The sequence below is a fragment of the Bidens hawaiensis genome, unplaced genomic scaffold (assembly GCF_021521415.1).
Source record: "Bidens hawaiensis isolate Kalapana, Puna unplaced genomic scaffold, B.hawaiensis_p1.1 tig00031418_1, whole genome shotgun sequence".
Classification (NCBI taxonomy): Eukaryota; Viridiplantae; Streptophyta; class Magnoliopsida; order Asterales; family Asteraceae; genus Bidens; species Bidens hawaiensis.
Window position 1 is genome coordinate 32,637 of NW_027505212.1, and position 9,315 is coordinate 41,951.

The window sequence follows — 9,315 nt, forward strand, 5'->3', positions numbered from 1 at the left end:
GAAAAGCAAAGATATCAAAAGATATGGTAGCAGGGAAAAAGAGAAAAAGGCTGACAGGATTCAGAAAAAGGCATGGGAGAGGACAGATAAAGGTACTGGTCAAGCATGGAAAAAGCAGATCTCAAAAGATAATGTCAGTCACTTTTTCTGTCAACCAATGGGGTTGGTGCGCATGCTGCGCCGAAAGTAACTTTTCAGACATAAAGCAGATTAGGTCAACAGCTCAAAAGATAAGACAACACAAAAGCAAACGGCTAGATTCAACAGAAGAAAACTCAAAGGGTTTAGCGCGAGAAGGCTGACACAGAAGGTCAAGAGAGCGCGAGCGCGAAGGCAGACAGAACTAACCTTAACGCGTCGCGGAAAGAACTACATTTCTAAACGCGCCGCGGGAAGAATCACATTTCTTAGCGCGCCGCGGGAGGAACTAAAATTCCTAGCGCGCCGCGGGAAGAACTATAATTCTTCGCGCGTCGAGGGATGAACTACGATTCTTAGCGCGCTGCGAGAAGAACTACAAATCCTTAGCGCGTCGCGGGAAGAACTTCCGTTCTTAGCGCGCTGCGAGAAGAATTTCAATTCTTAACGCGCTGCGAGAAGAGTTCGTCTCGCGTATCGCTGAAACAGGTGGTCTTCACGCAGGATTCCTTGTAAGGGAGTCTGGCGCGTGGAGCTGCGCAGACAACCTTAGGCGGGAAGGAACAAAGGACAAGCAAAGAGTTAGAAGAGGGAAACAAGGCGTAAGGGCGGGACGGCGACAAGAGGGAAAAGAAGGCGGAAAGAGAGGAGAGGGACGGGACGGCGGAAAGAAAGAGAGAGAAAGAGGCGGGAAGGAAAAAGTATATTATTATTATTAAAAGTAAAATATAAGTATAAATAAATATTAAATCATAAAAGAAAGAGATCGGGTCAGAGAAACGGGTACCTGGGTCGGGTCGGATCGGGTCAGATGTCACAGTCTCCCCTACTTTAAGAAATTTCGTCCCGAAATTTATCTCGAAGTAGGTTGCGCAGAGAACAGGTGCGGGTACTTGATCTTCATTTGATCTTCCCTTTCCCATGTAAACTCGGCTCCGCGCTTGGACTCCCAGCGAACTTTCACGATAGGGATACGACTGCGCTTGGTTTGCTTAACCTCGCGACCCATAATCTCAACAGGCTTCTCAACGAAATGCATAGATTCATCAACTTGAACTTCATCAAGTGGGATGTGAAGGTTCTCGTCAGCTAAACACTTCTTGAGATTGGATACATGGAACGTTGGATGCACATTACTGAGCGCGGGCGGCAGGTCAAGTCTGTAGGCAACTTTTCCCACACGCGCGAGAATCTTGAATGGTCCAACATAACGAGGAGCAAGCTTACCTTTCTTCCCAAAGCGGACAACACCCTTCCAGGGCGACACTTTGAGGAGAACAAGATCACTAACTTGAAATTCGAGAGGCTTTCGTCTACGATCTGCGTAACTCTTCTGTCGGCTTCTGGCAGTCAGCAGATGATCACGGATCTTGGCGATTTTATCGGTTGTCTCTTGAACAAGTTCGGGTCCTGTGATTTGAGTTTCACCCACTTCGCTCCAACAAATCGGGGAGCGGCACTTACGACCGTAAAGTGCTTCAAATGGGGCCATACCGATACTGGAATGATAGCTGTTATTATAAGAGAACTCGATCAAAGGCAGGTGCGAATCCCAATTACCTCCAAAGTCAAGAACACAAGATCGGAGCATATCCTCAAGAGTTTGAATAGTTCGCTCAGACTGACCGTCAGTCTGAGGATGATATGCCGTACTCATGTCCAAGCGAGTTCCTAGAGCAGATTGGAGAGATTTCCAAAAGCGAGATATAAAACGGCCATCGCGATCGGATATGATGCTCAAAGGAGTACCATGGCGGCAGACAATTTCCTTGACATAAAGCTGCGCGAGCTGCTCAACACGGTAGTTTTCACGAATGGGCAGAAAGTGAGCAGACTTAGTCAAACGATCCACTATTACCCAAATGCTATCATGTTTGCTTGCTGTCAAAGGTAACTTGGTAATAAAGTCCATCGCTACACATTCCCATTTCCATGTAGGAATTTCTGGTTGTTCGAGCAAACCAGATGGGCGTTGGTGTTCAGCTTTTACTTTAGAACAAGTCAGACATCTAGCTACGAACACAGCAATATCCTTTTTCATACCGGGCCACCAATAAGTTATGCGCAAATCCTTGTACATCTTATCAGCGCCAGGATGAACGGAATATCGAGATTTGTGCGCTTCACTCAGGATATCAGCGCGAAGATTCTCATCAAAGGGAATCCAGATGCGATTGAGATAGCAGAGAATTCCACTCAGATTAGGGACAAAGAGTGCTTCCGCGCCACACGCTAACTCGGCGCGAAGGTTACCATTACTGATGGATGCGCGCTGCGCGTCACGAATACGCGATTCAAGGTTGCTTTGAATCGGCGCAAAGTGAAGCTGGGTGCGCGGCAAGATACAGTTAAGCTGGCAGGGTTTTCGGCTGAGCGCATCGGCTACCACATTAGCCTTACCAGGATGATACCGGATCTCACAATCGTAATCGCTGATGAGTTCGTTCCATCGGCGTTGCCTCATGTTAAGTTCCTTCTGATCAAAGATATGCTGAAGGCTTTTATGGTCAGTGTAAAGGATACACTTAGTACCATAAAGGTAGTGTCTCCAGATCTTCAAGGCAAAAACAACTGCACCAAGCTCGAGGTCGTGAGTTGTATAATTCTTTTCATGAACCTTAAGTTGCCTTGATGCGTAAGCGATAACCTTGCCTCGTTGCATAAGAACACAACCGAGACCTTGGTTGGATGCATCGCAATACACGACAAAATCATCATTACCCTCAGGTAGCGCAAGAACAGGAGCTTCACACAACAAACGCTTGAGTGTTAGAAAGGCTTCTTCTTGCTTCGAGCCCCAAATATACGGTTTACCTTTGTGCGTCAGAGCTGTTAAAGGCAAAGCGATCTTCGAGAAGTTCGAAATGAAGCGCCGGTAATAACCAGCTAAGCCCAGAAAGGAACGGATCTCGGTAGGAGTAGATGGCGTGATCCAGTTCTTGATTGCTTCAATCTTGGATGGGTCGACATGAATACCCATCTTGTTTACAACATGACCAAGAAACTGTACTTCATCAGACCAAAATTCACACTTGGAAAGCTTAGCATAGAGTTGCTCGGTTCGAAGCTTTTGCAACACCAATCGGAGATGTTGCTCATGCTCGGCCTTGGTCTTAGAATACACCAGAACATCATCGATAAACACAATCACGAATTTATCCAAGAAAGGCCTACACACCCGATTCATTAGATCCATGAAAACGGCGGGTGCGTTTGTTAGACCGAAGGACATGACCAAGAATTCAAAATGGCCATAACGAGTTCGAAAAGCAGTCTTCGGAACATCTTCATCGCGGATGCGCAACTGGTGATAACCAGAGCGGAGATCGATCTTCGAGAAACAGGAGGCACCTTGGAGTTGATCAAAGAGGTCGTCAATACGCGGTAAGGGATACCGGTTTTTAATGGTGAGTTTGTTCAACTCGCGGTAATCTATACACATGCGAAACGATCCATCTTTCTTTTTAACGAACAACACCGGAGCACCCCAGGGCGAAGAGCTAGGGCGAATGAATCCTTTAGCAGTCAACTCTTGAAGTTGGCTGGCCAATTCTTGCATCTCAGCGGGCGCAAGACGATAAGGAGATTTAGCAACGGGGGAAGCACCAGGGACAAGATCAATACGAAACTCGACTTCACGAGCGGGAGGGATACCAGGAAGATCATCAGGAAAAACTTCAGGGAAATCACGCACAACAGGGATATCGCGAAGCTTCTTCTCTTCAGCAGGCTTAACCACATGGGCTAGGAATGCAATATACTTCTTCCGCATGAGCCTTCGGGCTTCGGCGCAAGACATAAGTTTAAGACCGCGGGAGGGTTTTTCGCCGTAGATGCGAAGATCACCATTTTCTCGAGGTATGCGAATCAACTTCTTGGCGCAAATAACTTCGGCGCGATTATGCGAGAGCCAGTCCATACCAATGATAACATCAAAGCTTCCAAGAGGCATAGGGATGAGGTCGATTAGAAAATCGTTTTCGTTAAGGTTAAGCGTACAATCCTTGATCACAGAGTTAATTAAAATAATTTCACCATTAGCCAATTCAACTGAAAAATCTTCTTTTAAGTTATCGCGCGGTCGCGCAAGCTTCTGCTCAAACGCGCGAGAGATAAAACTTCGATCGGCGCCAGTATCAAAAAGTATAGAAGCATAAAATCCGTTAAGCAAAAATGTACCATTAACTACGTCATTATTCGCTTGCGCTTGGTGCGCGGTTATGTTAAAAGCTCGTCCACGCGTCACTTGGTTTGAAATCTGGTTCACCGGATTCGCTTGCGTAATCTGAACTTGTAGTCTCGGGCACGCGTTCCGGAAATGACTGGGATCACCGCAGTTATAGCACGACCTGGGTCGTGGGTTTTGGTAGGTTAGTTGTGGATTCTGTGGGTAGACTGGTGGTGTTTGCGCAATTGGGTTGGCGGGAAGGACTCTACAGTTCTCAGCAGTGTGACCAGCACGGCCACATCGGTTACAAAGTCGACACGGGGTTTGGGTTAGGTGGTGAAATCTACAGGTTGGGCAAAAGGGATGGTTTCCTGTGTAAGGTTTCTTAGTTGGTGGGGCAGGGAGTGCTGGGTTGGTTAAGGCATAGTTGTGGACTACAGGAGGAGTTGGGTAGGCTGACAGAGGGTTAGGCGCGTAAACTGGGGGTTGGTAAATGGGTTGCTGGACAATGGGCGTGTTGGTAAGCGCATAGGCCTTGCGCCTGCGCTTGAGGTTGTTACGGTTTGAGGGTTCTGGTTTGGTTTCTGTTGGTTCAGGGGCAGTTTTGGTAGGTTTGGTCTTCTCAGTTCCCCGCAGGAACAGGGTTCCTGCTCTGACATGGTTGTCGCTGAGCACAGCGGCCAACTCAATGGCGTCAGAGAGGGTAACTGGGTTTCTGGCCCATACAGAATCTTGAATTTCCATGGGGAGACCCCCAAGGAATTTCTCGATTGCTCGGCGTGAAGGGGTAACAAGGTGAGGGACCAGTAAGCTTAGCTCGTGGAAGCGCGTCGCGTACTCGCGCGCTTCGCCACTGTATTGCTTCAAGTTCCAGAATTCTTCCTCCAGGCGATTAACTTCATTGGGAGGGCAGAATTCTCGCGTAAGAATTTCCTTGAATTCCTCCCATGTCATGCTAGAAGCAGCCTCTGCGCCACGCGCATGAGCTACTCCATTCCACCATGTAAGCGCTCTGGATTCCAGGACACTGGAAGCATATAGGGTTCGTCTGTCTGAGGGGCATTGGGTGTGGAGGAAAGTGTTTTCTATCTTCTCGAGCCATTGGAGCATCACGGTGGCTCCTCCAAGACCTGTGAACTTTGGAGGGTTACCCGCGTTAAAGGACTTAATGTTATAACTCGAGGTGTTGGTATTGTTTTGGCTCAAAGCTTGGGCTATTGCGGCGGCCATTTCCTGGGAACGTTGCTGTCTACGCATGCGCGAGGCTTCTATAAAAATTTTAATTTTTAGTTAATATCTTGGTTTTAGCGCAAAGGTTTAATCTTATAAAGTTTGGTTTCACGGAGTTAGATGCTATCAAAAGTTAAAGTAAAATAAATGACCCTAATTGCAGACTTAATAAAGGTAACAAATTCGAATCAGAAATCGACAATTCATGTATCACCATGACTTTCCGAATTCCCAATTTAAAATATACGAGTAAACGAGTATTGGAGATTGACAATTCATGTATCACCATGACTTTCCAATCTTCAATATAAAATATACAAGAAAATGAGTATTGGAGGTTGACAATTCATGTATCACCATGACTTTTCAAGTCTCCAACCTCAGAACATAATCGTAAATGGAAATTGAAAATCAACTATTCATGTATCACCATGACTTTTCGGATTTTCAAATCCCACAAACGAATATGTAAGTAAAATCAATAAAAATCGAAATTCAACAAAAATCGAAATATCGCGAAATAAAACATAAAATCATATATTGCGCAAGCGCGAGCATATTCACAAATAACGAGTAATTAACAATAAGCGCGCAAACATGAGATTTCTCTCATGCGCGAGAAGGGACTCTTAGGTATTCTAGGCCGTTACGTCTAACCACCTATCCTAAAGTCAACGAGCTCTGATACCAATCTGTAACACCCCGACCAAAGGCGGATTATACATCGGGGCGCCACATATTGCTTCATTACTCGCGACACTATTGGTGTCAATATTTATTAATACACATTTTATCGCGCACGCGCAGCGGGGAAAATAAAGAACATAAATCAAACATAAATCAATATATTATAAATTATAACATTCAAACAACATTAACTTGTCTTGATACATTTTAATTCTAGGTCCAAAAGTGAAAACGTCCTACGTGTCCACAAGCTCCAAAACAGCTACTGCAAACCTGAACATGTGTTAAAATAAACGTCAAACACTTGCGTGTTGGTGAGAAATCAAGTTTAATACAATACATAGATAATCATAAATCTGCGCGCAACATGTGTATGTCTGGTTTTCAACAAGGGTGTAATCTGATTGGGACCAACTCTAAGATTCATAAGACTGCCAGTGCTCACAATTGAGCTCACAAACAAGACTGTGCATGTGTAAACAAAAGAGAAAATCATAAACGAATGTTCTCCCGTGTTCATCTAATGGTACCATGAAAACTGCGGAATAGACCGACAAGACGGTTAATGATCCACACATACAAATAACAGCCAAGTCTACGTCCTCAACACATGGGATACTGCGCGACTAAAGTTCATAAACAAGTTTAAGACTCTAAGTTTGTATGAACACATGAACATCCCAAAACATTAAAAGCAAAAAGGGATTAGGTACGAGATTACTCACTTGATAAACGATGCGGTGTAAGATAAAGCAAGAACCAACTTTAAACAAGCACAAGTTAACCTATAAATAAGATTATTGTTTTAATGATTTGTTTCAAGTCTTGATTATAAGTTAGCATAATAATAAGTATATATTACCGGAAAAGCAGGGCAGAACAGGGAGGAAGACGGAGGCAAGAGAGGGAGGCGGCAGAGAGCAAGGAAAACAGGAGAGAGTAAGTGTAGTGTGTGAAGTGTTAAGAAAATAGTACTATATATAGGCAAACCCTAGGGGACACAAACCCTAGAAAAAGGGGAAAAGATCTCAAAAGTAAAAAGTTCTGAAAAGCAAAGATATCAAAAGATATGGTAGCAGGGAAAAAGAGAAAAAGGCTGACAGGATTCAGAAAAAGGCATGGGAGAGGACAGATAAAGGTACTGGTCAAGCATGGAAAAAGCAGATCTCAAAAGATAATGTCAGTCACTTTTTCTGTCAACCAATGGGGTTGGTGCGCATGCTGCGCCGAAAGTAACTTTTCAGACATAAAGCAGATTAGGTCAACAGCTCAAAAGATAAGACAACACAAAAGCAAACGGCTAGATTCAACAGAAGAAAACTCAAAGGGTTTAGCGCGAGAAGGCTGACACAGAAGGTCAAGAGAGCGCGAGCGCGAAGGCAGACAGAACTAACCTTAACGCGTCGCGGAAAGAACTACATTTCTAAACGCGCCGCGGGAAGAATCACATTTCTTAGCGCGCCGCGGGAGGAACTAAAATTCCTAGCGCGCCGCGGGAAGAACTATAATTCTTCGCGCGTCGAGGGATGAACTACGATTCTTAGCGCGCTGCGAGAAGAACTACAAATCCTTAGCGCGTCGCGGGAAGAACTTCCGTTCTTAGCGCGCTGCGAGAAGAATTTCAATTCTTAACGCGCTGCGAGAAGAGTTCGTCTCGCGTATCGCTGAAACAGGTGGTCTTCACGCAGGATTCCTTGTAAGGGAGTCTGGCGCGTGGAGCTGCGCAGACAACCTTAGGCGGGAAGGAACAAAGGACAAGCAAAGAGTTAGAAGAGGGAAACAAGGCGTAAGGGCGGGACGGCGACAAGAGGGAAAAGAAGGCGGAAAGAGAGGAGAGGGACGGGACGGCGGAAAGAAAGAGAGAGAAAGAGGCGGGAAGGAAAAAGTATATTATTATTATTAAAAGTAAAATATAAGTATAAATAAATATTAAATCATAAAAGAAAGAGATCGGGTCAGAGAAACGGGTACCTGGGTCGGGTCGGATCGGGTCAGATGTCACAAGTCAGCTTATTTCTGAAGGCTATATCTGTCACTAGTAGTCGATGTTGAGTCACAACTGCCTCCCCAGGTATGACTTTGCAGTCCTTCCACCAACGTCGGTCTCCTTGCCTCATCAAAATGTAGTCAATTTGCGTGTCGCGTCCGCCACTGCTAAAAGTGATTAAATGAGAATCTTTTTTCCTAAAATAAGAATTTATAATACCTAGGTCATGTGCCACCGCAAACTCTAGAAGATCTGTTCCGGTCTCATTCCTATCACCAAAACCGAAACCCCCATGTACGGCTTGAAAACCATCGTTAGCCTTACCAATGTGTCCATTAAAATCACCTCCTATGCAAATCCTCTCCCCCTAGGTATGCCCCCTACCACTGCGTCTAGGCAATCCCAAAATTCTCTCTTTTCCTGATCCCCTAGGCCTACATGAGGCGCGTAGGCGGAGACTACTGCCACAACTTCCTCTCCTAGTACTAATTTCAACACCATAATCATGTCATTATGTCTTATCACCTCCACCACACTAGTGTGTATTTCTTTAGCCACTAGAAACCCCACTCCATTCCTAGCTCCATCAGACCCCGAGTACCACAACTTATACCCATTACACTCAGCCCCTCTATGTCCTTTCCACTTAGTCTCCTGGAGACATGCTATCTGAACCCTACGTCTTTTAAGCACATCTACCAATTCTAGCAACTTACCATTTAATGTTCCTACATTCCAAGAAGCCAAACGCAATATACGCTCCCTATCTTTACTCTTTCCTACACCCCTCGTTTCAGGACATGGTCTCAAGTAATAGTCATGGTTCCTACGCTCTATGGTTGCAACTAATCACACAAACACAAGCAATAGAACACCAAATCAATAATAATAATAATAGTAACAAAAACTAATAATAATAATATTTGTTTAAATTTAAACAAATATGTATCATAAAAGCAGCCCCTTCACGATACAAGTTTTTTTTTTTTTAAATATGATTTAGTTTAAGCTATAATTATGATAAAATAATAAAATATTTAATAGTTTTCAACCAAGTAGATAGATATGCACAACCTGATTTTTTTTTTACCCGAGCATGTGATAT